Source organism: Crocodylus siamensis, chromosome 3 (genome assembly GCF_052110815.1).
Source record: "Crocodylus siamensis isolate JL-2025a chromosome 3, ASM5211081v1, whole genome shotgun sequence".
NCBI classification, from domain to species: domain Eukaryota; kingdom Metazoa; phylum Chordata; order Crocodylia; family Crocodylidae; genus Crocodylus; species Crocodylus siamensis.
The window spans coordinates 3,685,976-3,697,710 of record NC_143397.1 but is presented as its reverse complement, the minus strand read 5'-3'; the positions used below and the strand labels follow the sequence as shown (position 1 = coordinate 3,697,710).

The window sequence follows — 11,735 nt, the reverse complement described above, 5'->3', positions numbered from 1 at the left end:
CAGCACGCCGGCTGAAGCGGAGGGGGAGGGTCGGAGAGCCAAGATGGTGTTACCCCGCCGCGGCGCCGGAGGCGGAGGCGCTCCGTAGGGGGAGGGGCGCGGCGCAGCGCAGAGCCGGAGCGTCCGCGGGGGGCCGGGAGGCGCCGCTCAGGTGAGGGGGGTGGCGATGGGGGTGTCGGGGCGGGGCAGGGCCTCAGCGTCCCGGAGGGCGGCACTTTGTCGGACACGAGCGAGCGCAACGAGCCGCCCCGGGGACACCATCGCGATCCGTGTCGTGGGAGGGAGCCGGGAAGTCTCCCGGAGGAGGGGGGTGATTTTTTTTTTTTTTTTAAAAGCTCGGTTTGAAAAGTGTTTAACAGACGAGCGTCGAAAGGTTAAAATCGTGCGACGTGTTCGCTGCGCGGATGTGAGGGTATGGTGTTTTAGCCGCCCCCGCCCTTTGAAAACTACCTATCCTTTGCGTTGGGGTTTACGCCGCGAGGCTGAAACACAGGTGAAAGTGGGTGAGTGAATGCCTCTGACCCAAAACCCACCTGGTACGAGCAGCCTGGCAGCGAAAATGACACCAGACCTCTCTTCCTCCCCCCCAGAGATATGGGGTTATGCTAGCTGTTCACTTGAGTGACTCAGTTTTCCTTTAGCATGAGAGGCTAGTAGATTTGGTCTTAATATTTTTGGAGAACAGCTAAATAAAGAGATTGTCATACAGTTTAATTGCTGTTGTGCTTTTTTAAAAAAAAGAATAAATGTAATGGTTTGGGTAGAAGGGAGGTATTGGATTTACAGCGATTCTTATTGCAAGTATAAAATCCTAGTGGAAGCTGTTGCCATCCCGGTGTCCAGCGCTAACGAGCTTGCGGTGTTTGGGCTCATCATGAGGATCGGGTCGAAGGTCTGCCTGACCCGCAGGGGTGGGCTGCGCTCTGCTGGGGGAGCTAGTTAAGCCTTCGACCTTCACTTGTGTCCCTGTTGCTTTTAGTTGTCCCAGGCATTTCGTTATTGCTGCTCTGTCTAAGGGGGTGGGGGGGGCTAATGGTTTCCTCCACAGCAGCAAATAGGCCTGTCCAGAGTAGGCCATCACCTCCTCAGGAGCTTCCTCTTGATGTTCGGGCTGCATGTCTTCACGCACCTCTCTTTTATTTTTTACATGCTCCCCATCAGTAGCTCCCCCAAGTTTCACAGAGAGGTAAAGCTGGAAGGGACCTTGAGAGCTCGTTTAGTCCAGCCAGGGATCGAACCTGGGACCTCAATGCTATTAGCACCTCACTCTCACCAAGTTTGTGGACCTCCCATTCAGCCTCCTCTTGGCTCTGGGCAAACTTGCCATGTGCCGGACCAGGAAGGAGGCTCTGGCTTTAGGGAACCCTGGTGACCGTGGAACCGTTTTGTAGAGGCGCACCAAGATATCGGATTGGCACTGATAAAAGGGAAGTTTTCGTTATTGGCTATTGGGTTTTTTTGGCTGGGGTAACCAATTTGATGTTTACCAATACATATAATGAATTATGCCTTCTGGCTGGCGCTCCCTCTGGAAACCGTGGGTTTCCTCTTGCAGGCAGGCAGCATGGAGGTGGGGCTGCCAGGAGTGGGGTGCAGGAGGTGCCACATGGCCAGGAGCACAGCTAGGCCATAGAGCAACTCCCTGCAGGTAAGTCTGTGGAGGGGAAGGGGTGTGGGGGAGGAAAGGGGTTAGGGGGGCAGATTGAGGTCTCCATGGTGAGGGAGGGCATGGGGCAGGGCACTGCCCAGCCAGGACAATGCATGGGATCCAGGGCTGGGGTGGGGAGCAGGACGGATCCATTGTGCTCTCCCCTAGGGGAGGTGGAGATAGGGCATGTGCCCCCTCAGATTTGTGCGCTGGGTGGAAGTGGGCTGCTCACTGCAGGCTTGGGGCTTTTGCTCTGCTGCCTTTCTCTCAGGAGCGCCATGCTGGCCACGCACTCCCTGCCTACCCAGCAGCCAGTGGGCACCCGATCTACTGCCTGTGCCCCTTCCCCTCCACAGACTTACCTGCAGGGAGCTGTTCTCCACGCTGCCCAGCTGTGCTTCTGTAAATCAGTTATCAGATTATTAACCATCCATATCAGTGGATACCAATCAGCTATCGGTATTGGTCAAGAAAATGTTTATCAGCACACCCCTACTATTTTCTTGTCACTCTTTTGCTCATGTCTCTGGGCAGAGTTTCACTGGACAATGTCTACTGGCTCTGTGGATCAGTTCAAGGGGTGGTGGGTGCTAGCTGGTGTTCTTTGTTCGGTGTTCTACCCTGGAGCCCTCCTTATCAGTTCTTGACCCACACTCCGTGTTTTAGTGTGTGTTTTTTTCCCCTCCCCCCTCCCTTCTTTGTCCCCAGTAATTAGTTGTTATGCATTTAATGGCCTCCCTCTAACAACAGAGAGAAGCTTATACTTTTGGTGGGCCTAGGCCCACAGTTCTTCCTCTCTAACAAATAGTCCTGTTCATAGTGGGCCCCACCAAGTGTTTCAGAGATGGGTAGAGGAACTCAGTAGTGAACAGATGTGGAGCAGTTTGCTCCTAACCTCATCCTAATCTCTTCTTGGTAGAGATTGGCTGAAGCCTGGAAGTAAGAAGTTTGATAACTTTTTCAAAAACTTTATTCATAAAGCTGGATATTTTTGGATACCCATTGTGAATGTACTGGCATCTTGCTTGGTCTTAGCAGCTTCCATGGCAATGAGTCTTATAGCTGAATTATTTATGTCATACAACAAGTATATCTTTATAGGCTTTGAATTTCCTACTTTTTACTCTGTGCATGCATGCATACATGCCATGGAACAGGAAAAACAGATGCTCCTGTCTGTCTACTCTACTGTTCACTATTTTATCTCCTTGTATTGTGTCCCTTCTTTTATCTTATTTTTCAGGTAAATGATTGCAGTCTCTTCAGCCTATTCTCATATGAGTTTCCATGGCCTTAATCATCTGCTACTATTTGATAAGGTCCTGAACATAAAGGTTTTTTATTCTGGTTAAGGACAAATAGAACAATTCGAGTAAATTGCTTGTTTGTAATAGAGAAGTTCTGGAGGAGCTATAATTGAATGTCCTTGTGAAAAATATTTTAACAGGAGGCTTATGAAAAAGAGAGGTCATTTGTGAATGGTATGATAGTTGATTTGCTTAAAAGCAGCATTTGTATGTCATGCTAGACCTGTTTTGGCCTTTTCATCCCTCCACTTTATATCTACCAACTGATGGGCATAGGAAAGAAACATTCATGATCTTATGGAGGATGTTAGTCTCTCTGCAGTCACTGAGATTGCAGCTGATTGATGTGAGGCTGAACATGCAGTATCTCCATCTTGGTAGGTTATGTTCCCTGGCATGTAACTGCATTACTTATTGCTGTGACCCTCTGACACCTGAGTAAGCTCACATTTATTGTCCCTAGTGACCTCTTAACATTGCTACAGTCTTGAGATGAGCATTGTTCCGTGTGCCTGTGTGTCTTCTCTCTTTTTCTTTCTCTGAATGTGAGATCATATTTGTTTTTTCTAAGAAGGCAAGATCTCTGCAAAGCATCATCTTCTAGCTGTGCAAGCCTTGAAAGCACTGTGTGTACTTTCTGTAATTTGACTTAATTTTTCTATTCCTTTTAAAGGACTGCAGTTCTGTATTTCATAGACATTAGGGCTGGAAGGGACCTCAGGAGATCATCGAGTCCAGCCCCCTGCCCAGCTGGGGTCATAGGATCCCAGCAAGATAAGCATCCAATTTACTCTTGAAGGTGTTCAATGTAGGTGCTTGAACCACCTCCGCTGGCAGACTGTTCCAGACCTTGGGGGCTCGCACAGTAAAGAAATTCTTCCTAATGTCCAGCCTGAAACGGTCTTGCAGGAGTTTGTGACCGTTCGACCTTGTCATCCCTTGGGGCGCTCTGGTGAACAAACGTTCCCCCAGATCCTGGCGGTCACCCCTGGTAAACTTATAGGTTGCCATCAGATCACCCCTGAGCCTACGCTTTTCCAGGCTAAAGAGTCCCATGTCTCTCAGCCTATCATCGTAAGATCTGTTTTCCTGACCTCTGATCATGCGTGTGGCTCTCCTCTGGACTCTCTCAAGCTTTTCCACATCCTTTTTGAATTGTGGAGCCCAAAACTGGACGCAGTACTCCAGCTGCGGCCTCACCAAGGCCGAGTACAAGGGGAGAATGACGTCCCGGGATTTGCTTGAGAAGCATCTATGGATGCAAGCCAGCGTTTTGGTCGCTATATTAGCCGCAGCATCGCATTGCAGGCTCATGTTCATCTTGTGGTCAATGATGACCCCCGAGTCTCTTTCTTCTGTAGTGTTAGCCAGCGTAGCACTGCCAAGCCTATAAGGATGCTGCAGGTTTTTCCCTCCAAGGTGGAGAACCTTGCATTTTTCAGTGTTAAACACCATCAGGTTCTTGTCTGCCCATTTGCTGAGCATATCCAGGTCGGCCTGGATCACTCGCCTGTCTTCTGGCGTGGATGCTTTGCCCCAAAGTTTGATGTCATCGGCGAACTTGGCCAGTCCACTCCTGACTCCAATGTCCACATTGTTAATGAAGATGTTGAACAGTATGGGTCCAAGGACAGAGCCTTGGGGGACCCCACTGGTCACAGGGCACCACGATGAGTGACTGCCATCAATTACAACCCTCTGGGTCCAACCACAGAGCCAGTTTCCCAGCCAGCGGATCGTGATGGAGCCAAGGCCACAACTGGGCAGTTTGGCCAAGAGGTGATCGTGGGATACCAGATCAAAGGCTATTTTGAAGTCAAGATATATGACATCAATTTCTTCTCCCTTGTCCAGGTGATAGGTCACCTGGTCATAGAAGGAAATGAGATTGGTGAAACAAGACCTACCCGCAACAAACCCATGCTGCTATCCCTTAGGATGTTAGCCTGGGCCAGTCCCTCAAGGATGGCCTCCTTAATAAACTTTTCTAGGATCTTCCCCAGGACAGAAGTCAGGCTAATGGGCCTGTAGTTAGCCAGATCCACTCTCCTCCCTTTCTTGAAGATCGGCACCACATTGGCCTTCTTCCAGTCTTCGGGCACTACACCAGAGTGCCAGGAGCTCTCGAAGACCCGTGCCAGGGGCTGGGCTATGACGCTCGCCAGCTCCTTGAGTACCCTGGGGTGCAGATTGTCAGGGCTGGCTGACTTGAAGGTATCCAGCTTCTCAAGGTGTTCCTTCACGAGGACAGCATTGATGGAGGGTAGGGGATCCCCATCACCCGGATCTTCCTGTCCCACAGCAGGCATGGGTGTCCCACGGGACTGATGAAAGACTGACGCAAAGTACCTATTTAATAGGTTGGCTTTTTCCTGGGCGTCAGTTGTCAGTTGCCCCATCTGGTTTAGCAGGGGTCCAACGTTGCCCTTGCTTTTCCTCCGGCTCCCCACATATCTGAAAAAGGACTTTTTGTTGTCCTTGATGCTCGAAGCTAGTTGGAGTTCAGCTGCAGCCTTGGCTTTCCTGGTTTGCTCCCTGGAGGACTGGACCAGCGCAGAATAATCCTCCTTGGAGGTGAATCCCGTTCTCCATCCTTTGTAGGCTTTCGTTTTTAGCCGCAGAGGTCCGCTAGGTCTCTGGAGAGCCAGGGGGGCTGCTGTGCCTTCTTGCTGCCTTTCCTCCGTGTTGGAATAGATTTAGCTTGTGCATTGAGGATTGCTTCCTTGAGAAGCAACCGCTCTTCTTGAACTCCCATCTCCCTGGGGTCACGGTCCCTGAGGGCCTGACCGACAAGCCTCTTGAGCTTGTCAAAGTCAGCTTTTCTGAAGTCAAGGACTTCTATGCTGCTGACTGACTTGCCAGCTTTACGGCAGATGGTGAAGGTGATCAGCTCGTGGTCACTGTCACCCAGCTTCCCATGGATCGCTAGGTCGCCGATTAGGTCGTCCCCCGTAGCCAGTACCAGGTCGAGCAGTGCTTTGCCTCTTGTTGGCCCATAGACTTGTTGAGTCAGGTAGAGGTCATCCACGCACGAGAGAAAGCTTTGCGACCGCTCAGATTTAGCTGAGTGATCCTCCCAGGAGATGTCCGGGTAATTGAAGTCACCCATGACAACCAAGGTCCTGGAGCAAGCGGCCTCAGTCAGTTCCCGGGTGAACTCCTGGTCCAGCTCAGGACTTTGAGTGGGAGGTCTGTAGTAGACTCCCACTGTTGTGTCCCCTGTGCCGAATTCCCCACGAATTTTTACCCAGAGGGTCTCTAGCTGTCCATGCCGGTCTCCAACATCAGCTTGCAGGGACATGTAGCTCTCTATGTGAAGGAAAGCTACACCCCCGCCCCTTTTGTCGACACGATCCCTCCTGTACAGGGTATAGCCCTCTATACCCGTGGTCCAGTCATGGGTGGAGTCCCACCAGGTCTCCGTTATCCCAATGATGTCATAATTCTTTGCACTGAGCAGGAGGACGAGCTCTTCTTGCTTGTTGCCCAGGCTCCTGGCATTAGTGTACAGGCAGGCAAGTGTGCCCTTGGGGGCTCTTGCCTTGCCCACAGATTGTGCCAGGGCTGGGGCAGGGGTGGACTCCCTTAAGTGCCTTGGTCTGCTGGCTTTGCAAGGGTTGGTCAGCAGGCCAGCAGTGGCAGTAGTCCCCCCATCCCCCAGCAGACTTAGTTTAAAGCCCGGTGGAGCAGGGATCCTTAAGCTTGTGGCAGATTTGCCAATGAATTGCAGAAGGTATCACAGGAGAAGAACATTGAATTTTATTATTCTGATTCCTATCTTAAATCTTTCTTTCAAAAAGACGGGCTATTGATTTCATTTGAAAGGTTTTAGTACATCACCTGCATTAAACCTTACAACTGTTAGCGGTAGAATGGGAATTTTGAACTTGTGTCTTACTTTCTTATATCTTCATCAGCACCTCTGACATCACAGGAGTAATGGTTTAATAGGGGAAATCACTAGACTACGAACCACATTCCTAAAGCCATCAATGCTTTTGCTACTAGAAAATAGACTGAATGTGATCTGTAAATAGCTATATGGCTGGTAGAACTGGATAACTTGGAGACCAGTGAAGGGATAAGGAGCTATTCTGCTGCTAGTTAAAGTCCAAACTGTGTCAATAGGGACTACTATTCACTGTCATATGATAGTTATTTGGCAACCTGTGTGAACTGAGCTGGCCTAAAAGTCCACTCCCAGCAGACAGATATCTACACAAAACATTCCCATGGTTGGCTTGGTTGTTATCAGCTGAAAGAGGCCAAAGATTGAACAGAAAGGTTTAGAAATAGTTTTCCTGTTTCAAGAAGTGGTACTTCTAGAAGATACATTGATCATGGCATGACCCACACTGTATGTATTCTGAAGGACAGGATGTGATTGTTTCAGTTGGGCATGTATCATGAACTTTGAACTATGTAAAATAAAATTTGTTGTTGAAATTAGAGTTCTGGTTTTAAACGCATATAAAAGAATCCTGTACATTGCTTGGAGTTTAGGTCTCATTTATAGCAGAATTACTGGGTTTCACTATAATATATTATGTTCTATTGTTATACCCTAGACCAGTGGTCTCCAAAGTGGGGTGCAGGAAGAAAATATTAGAACTATTTATTTATTTTTATCTCTATATATTGTACGTAATATATTAGTACAGTAGTACATGTATATAATTTATAAATAAATAAATATACATATATTGGGGGTGCGTGCTCAAAATTTTTTTACTGATCATAGAAGTAGGGTCGGAAGGGACCTTATAGATCTTCAAGTCCGACCCCCTGCCTGGGCAGGAGGAAGAAAAAACTGGGCTCAAATGATCCCAGCTAAGTAGGCATCAAGCCTCCTCTTAAAGACCCCCAGGGTAGGAGCCAGCACCACTTCCCTTGGAAGTTGGTTCCAGGTCCTAGCCGCCCTGACTATGAAGTAGTTCTAACGGATGTCTAATCTAAACCTCCTCTCCAACAGCTTGTGGCCATTATTCCTTGTTATACCAGGGGGTGCTTGGGGAAACAAGGTCTCTCCCAAACACTTCTGGTCCTCCCCTAGTGAGGGTGCGTGATCAAAAAAGTTTGGAGACCACTGCCCTAAACTGTTACACTGAAGTACGTTCTTTAATTCTAGTTCAGGCTGTCTCTACAATGTAGAGATGGGAATCTATATTAGTGGAAAATGTTACGCCTCTCTGGAACAGAGTATGGTGTGTGAAAATACCGTGATTTGGTTGTGTTGTATAAAGTTGGGATGGAAGGTTTTAGGCTTTTTTTTATCTGCCTGGTGGCACTGCTGTGATCTGGAGAGCCAAACCTGACAGTTCCAGTCCCAGGTAACCTGCTGTCTGCCAGTGGTTTGATGTAAGTCTGGCATCCCCCAGCCCGTGGTGGCTGTGGCTTTATCTTGGGTGAGAGGCAGTGTGGCTTCAATTCCCATCTTAGGGCTAGGATTCAGAATGATTTCCAGACTGGAGAAATGGTCTGCAATTGGTCAGATGAGATTCAACAAGGACCAGTGCAAAGTCATTCACTTGAGATGGTATAACTGCATGCGCAAATGCAGACTGGGAAATGAGTGACTAGGCATCAGTACTGCAAAGAAGGACTTGTGCGGGGGTGTGGGATACAGTGATGAACCAACAGTGTGTGATGTTAAAAAAAAAAAACAAACCTAGGGGTACATTGATAGAAATTTTTTGGGCTGATACCCGAAGGCCAATTTTTAATGAGCCTTATTGGCAAATACCAATCTGATTGCTGATATGCAGCCAGTCAGCTTGGTGAGCAGCATCTGGCTGGTAAGTCTGTGTGTGGGGGTGGGGGGGCAGATCAAGGCCCCTTTGGTGAGGGAGGGAGTGGGGCTGGGGCAAGGTCAGGTGCTGCCCAGTTGGGCAGGATGGAGCTGGAGCAGCTTGTCCTGGGGGCAGGCAGGGGACGGGGGGGGGCAGTTCCCACCACAGCGCACACCCTGGGAAGATGTGGGGGCTGTGTGACCCCAGATCTGCATGCAGGGCGGGGGTGGGCTGCTGCTGCGGGCTGGGGCCAGGACTGCGCCGAGCTCTTCCTGGTGGAGGGCAGGGACTGGGCTGCACTTGGGGGGGGCAGCAGCAGCTGTGGGAGTGGGGCTACAGGAGGGGCTGCAGCCACTCCAAACTTTGCCATAGCCCCCTCACTCGCCCCAAGCACAGTCCCTGCTTAGAAGAGCCTGGCACTGCCCAGGCCCCAGCCCTCAGCGGGAACCTGCCCTCACCCCAAATACAGATCTGGGGCACCTCCCCCATCATGTCTCCCCCGGGGTGCTTGCAGCGGTGGGAACCACTCCCTCTCCCTTTGCATGGCTCAGTCCCACACCCAGCCCCACTCCTTCCCTCACTGTGGGGGCCTCAGTCTGCCCCCCCACTCCCTTCCCTCACAACAGACTTACCAGCTGGATGCTGCTCTCCAAGTTGCCAGGCTGCATTCCTGGCCACCTGTGTGCTGCCCTGCAGCTGCGCGCATTCATTGGCCACATTATCAGCCAAAAAAAGCCGATTGTAGATGCAGTCAATTTTCTTTATGTTACTGTTGATATGATATGGGACTGATGTATCGGTGCTCCTCTTAAAAAACCCCCAAGTGTCTCCTGGGTTGTATCAGTATGAGTGTCACTGGAAATCAAGGGCAGTGATAGATTCTTCTGCTCTGTTCAGCATGGGTGAGGCCATCTGTGGCATCCTGTGTCCAGTGTTGGGGCCCACACATCAAGAAGGATGTGGACAGTTTGGAGAGCGTCCAGCACAGAGCAGCAGAAATGATTAGGGCCTAGGAGCTGAGGCTTATGAGGAAAGTCTCAAAGGACGAGGGTTATTTAGTCTGGAGGAGAAGACTGATAAGTCTTTAAATCCATGAAGGGTGGTGCAGAGAGAATGGAGTTGGGCTTTTCTCTGTGGCTGCAGGGGATGGGACTAGGAGCAGTGGCCTCAGGTGTAGCAGGGGAAGTTTAGGCTGGAGATGAGGAGGGACTTCCTGGCTAGGAAGTTGCTCAAGCACTGGAACAGGCTACGAGAGAAGTTGTGTGATTTCCATTTTTGGCAGTGTTGAAGGGTAGGTTGGACAGACACTTGTCTGGGGTGGTTTAGTTCAGGGTGGATTCTGCCTTGAGTAGGGGGCTGGACTAGATGACTGAGGACCCTTCCAGTCCTACTTTCACATGATCCTGTAAACAGTGCTGTTTTCAGTTTTGCTTTAGGTCCTAGTTAGGTGATGCTGCCAAGTGGTAGCTTGTGATTTCTAGTGTGTGCACAGACGTAACACTTCCAGTTGTTGCAGCATTTTCCAGCAGGAGAATTTGGACTTGCCAAGCCTTCATGAAACTTGATAGGGATGCATTATTACAGTTTTAAAGATAAGGCAGACAGTTAAGGGAAAGAGCAGGGCTATGTGCTATAAGTATGTAGACAGGTTTGATTTGCCTGGTGTGACACAAGGAGATGACAAAGCTGGGCACCCAGAAACCCTCGTCTCTTCAGTAGAGCTGCTGCCTGGTACTTCACTCACTCTGTAACTTTCTGTATTTGGGACAGGGAAGGAAGTGAGAGAGAAGTGAACTGTCTTTAAGGGGTCTGTTTTCTTTGGGGAGGTGCTGACTCTGCAGTATTTGTCCAAGAGAAGAGCTCATCTATCCTGCTGGGGCAGCACTTTGTTAGCGGGGATTTCACTACTAAGTGTGGCATGTGGGCTGTATACGGGGTAACGCTGTTCTGTTCCCAGTAGAGCAAGGGGACGGTCCTTATCTTGGTTTCACTCGCAGTTTGGTGCGAGGGCAGTTGATCCTTGTTGTATATTCTTGCATGTCAGAGGCCTGCAATGCAGGGTGGATTGATTTAGATCAAGGTAATTTAAATCATTGATTTAAATCGTGATTTAACTCACCAAGAGAATACCCTGATTTAAATAGTTGATTTAAATCAAGTACACATTTCTTAAACAATGGTACAAATCTGTTCACTAAAACACGTTAATTTACAACTCAATACATGATTTTGCAACATCTGTCCTTAAGCTCGTTTTTATTTTTATTTTTTTTATTTTCAAATTTTATTAACTGTGACAGACAGGTCATCACAACACTAAACGTATGCTGTCCTTAAAACTTCTACAAGTAGATCTCATCTTCCCCACTCCCACTGTCATTTTTATTCTTAGACTGAAACAGAAATACAAGTTTTCCTGCTTTTTTCCAGCTCCCATCGGTTTCTTAGCTTTGAGTGAATAATACCAAACGATGAGAATAGTCCGTCTGTGCCTGCAGAGGAAGCTGCTGCTGTGAAAAGTTGTCTTAGCAACTGAAGGAAGTCTGTTTCAAGGTGCCTGGCCAATGACTTCCCCCAGTTCAGGGGAGTGACTTTGTTCAAAACATCATCATTAAACGTGTATTGTTTAAACGGTTCCCTCCAGCCCTGAAGTGTATTATGACTGGCATAACTGAGGAGTGATTTTGAGATGCCCATGCCATGGCAGCAGCATCTTCTTCAGAAGTTAGGCATCTCCCTTTATATCTGGGGTTGAAAGTGTTTGCAAGAAAATGAGCTGGAGTTAGTGCTTGATCCAGTCACTGCATTATTGCCTGCAGTTTAACCTTCTGATTAGGTGTTTCTTTGCACACGTGACTTCAGTCGACTGAGAAACAGAAACCGAAAACCCAGAACTTTCAAGAAGCAAGAGCTGGTAGCTAGGCTGGACGGATAGACCAGAGCTGTTTTCATGGGATGAAAAACTGAAATGCATGCCCATGTTTGACTGGT

The 11,735-nt window shown here is 48.9% G+C and overlaps 1 protein-coding gene across 3 annotated transcripts in view; it reads left to right on the top strand.

Moving 5' to 3' along the window:
* Nucleotides 1–11,735, top strand: part of UBAP1 (ubiquitin associated protein 1) — a 56,058-nt gene continuing 44,323 nt past the window's right edge. For all 3 annotated transcript variants that reach the window (XM_090037594.1, XM_090037592.1, XM_090037593.1), the window contains exon 1: nucleotides 1–151. The gene's annotated coding sequence lies outside the window, so the exon portion shown is untranslated. The remainder of the gene's footprint in view (nucleotides 152–11,735) is intronic.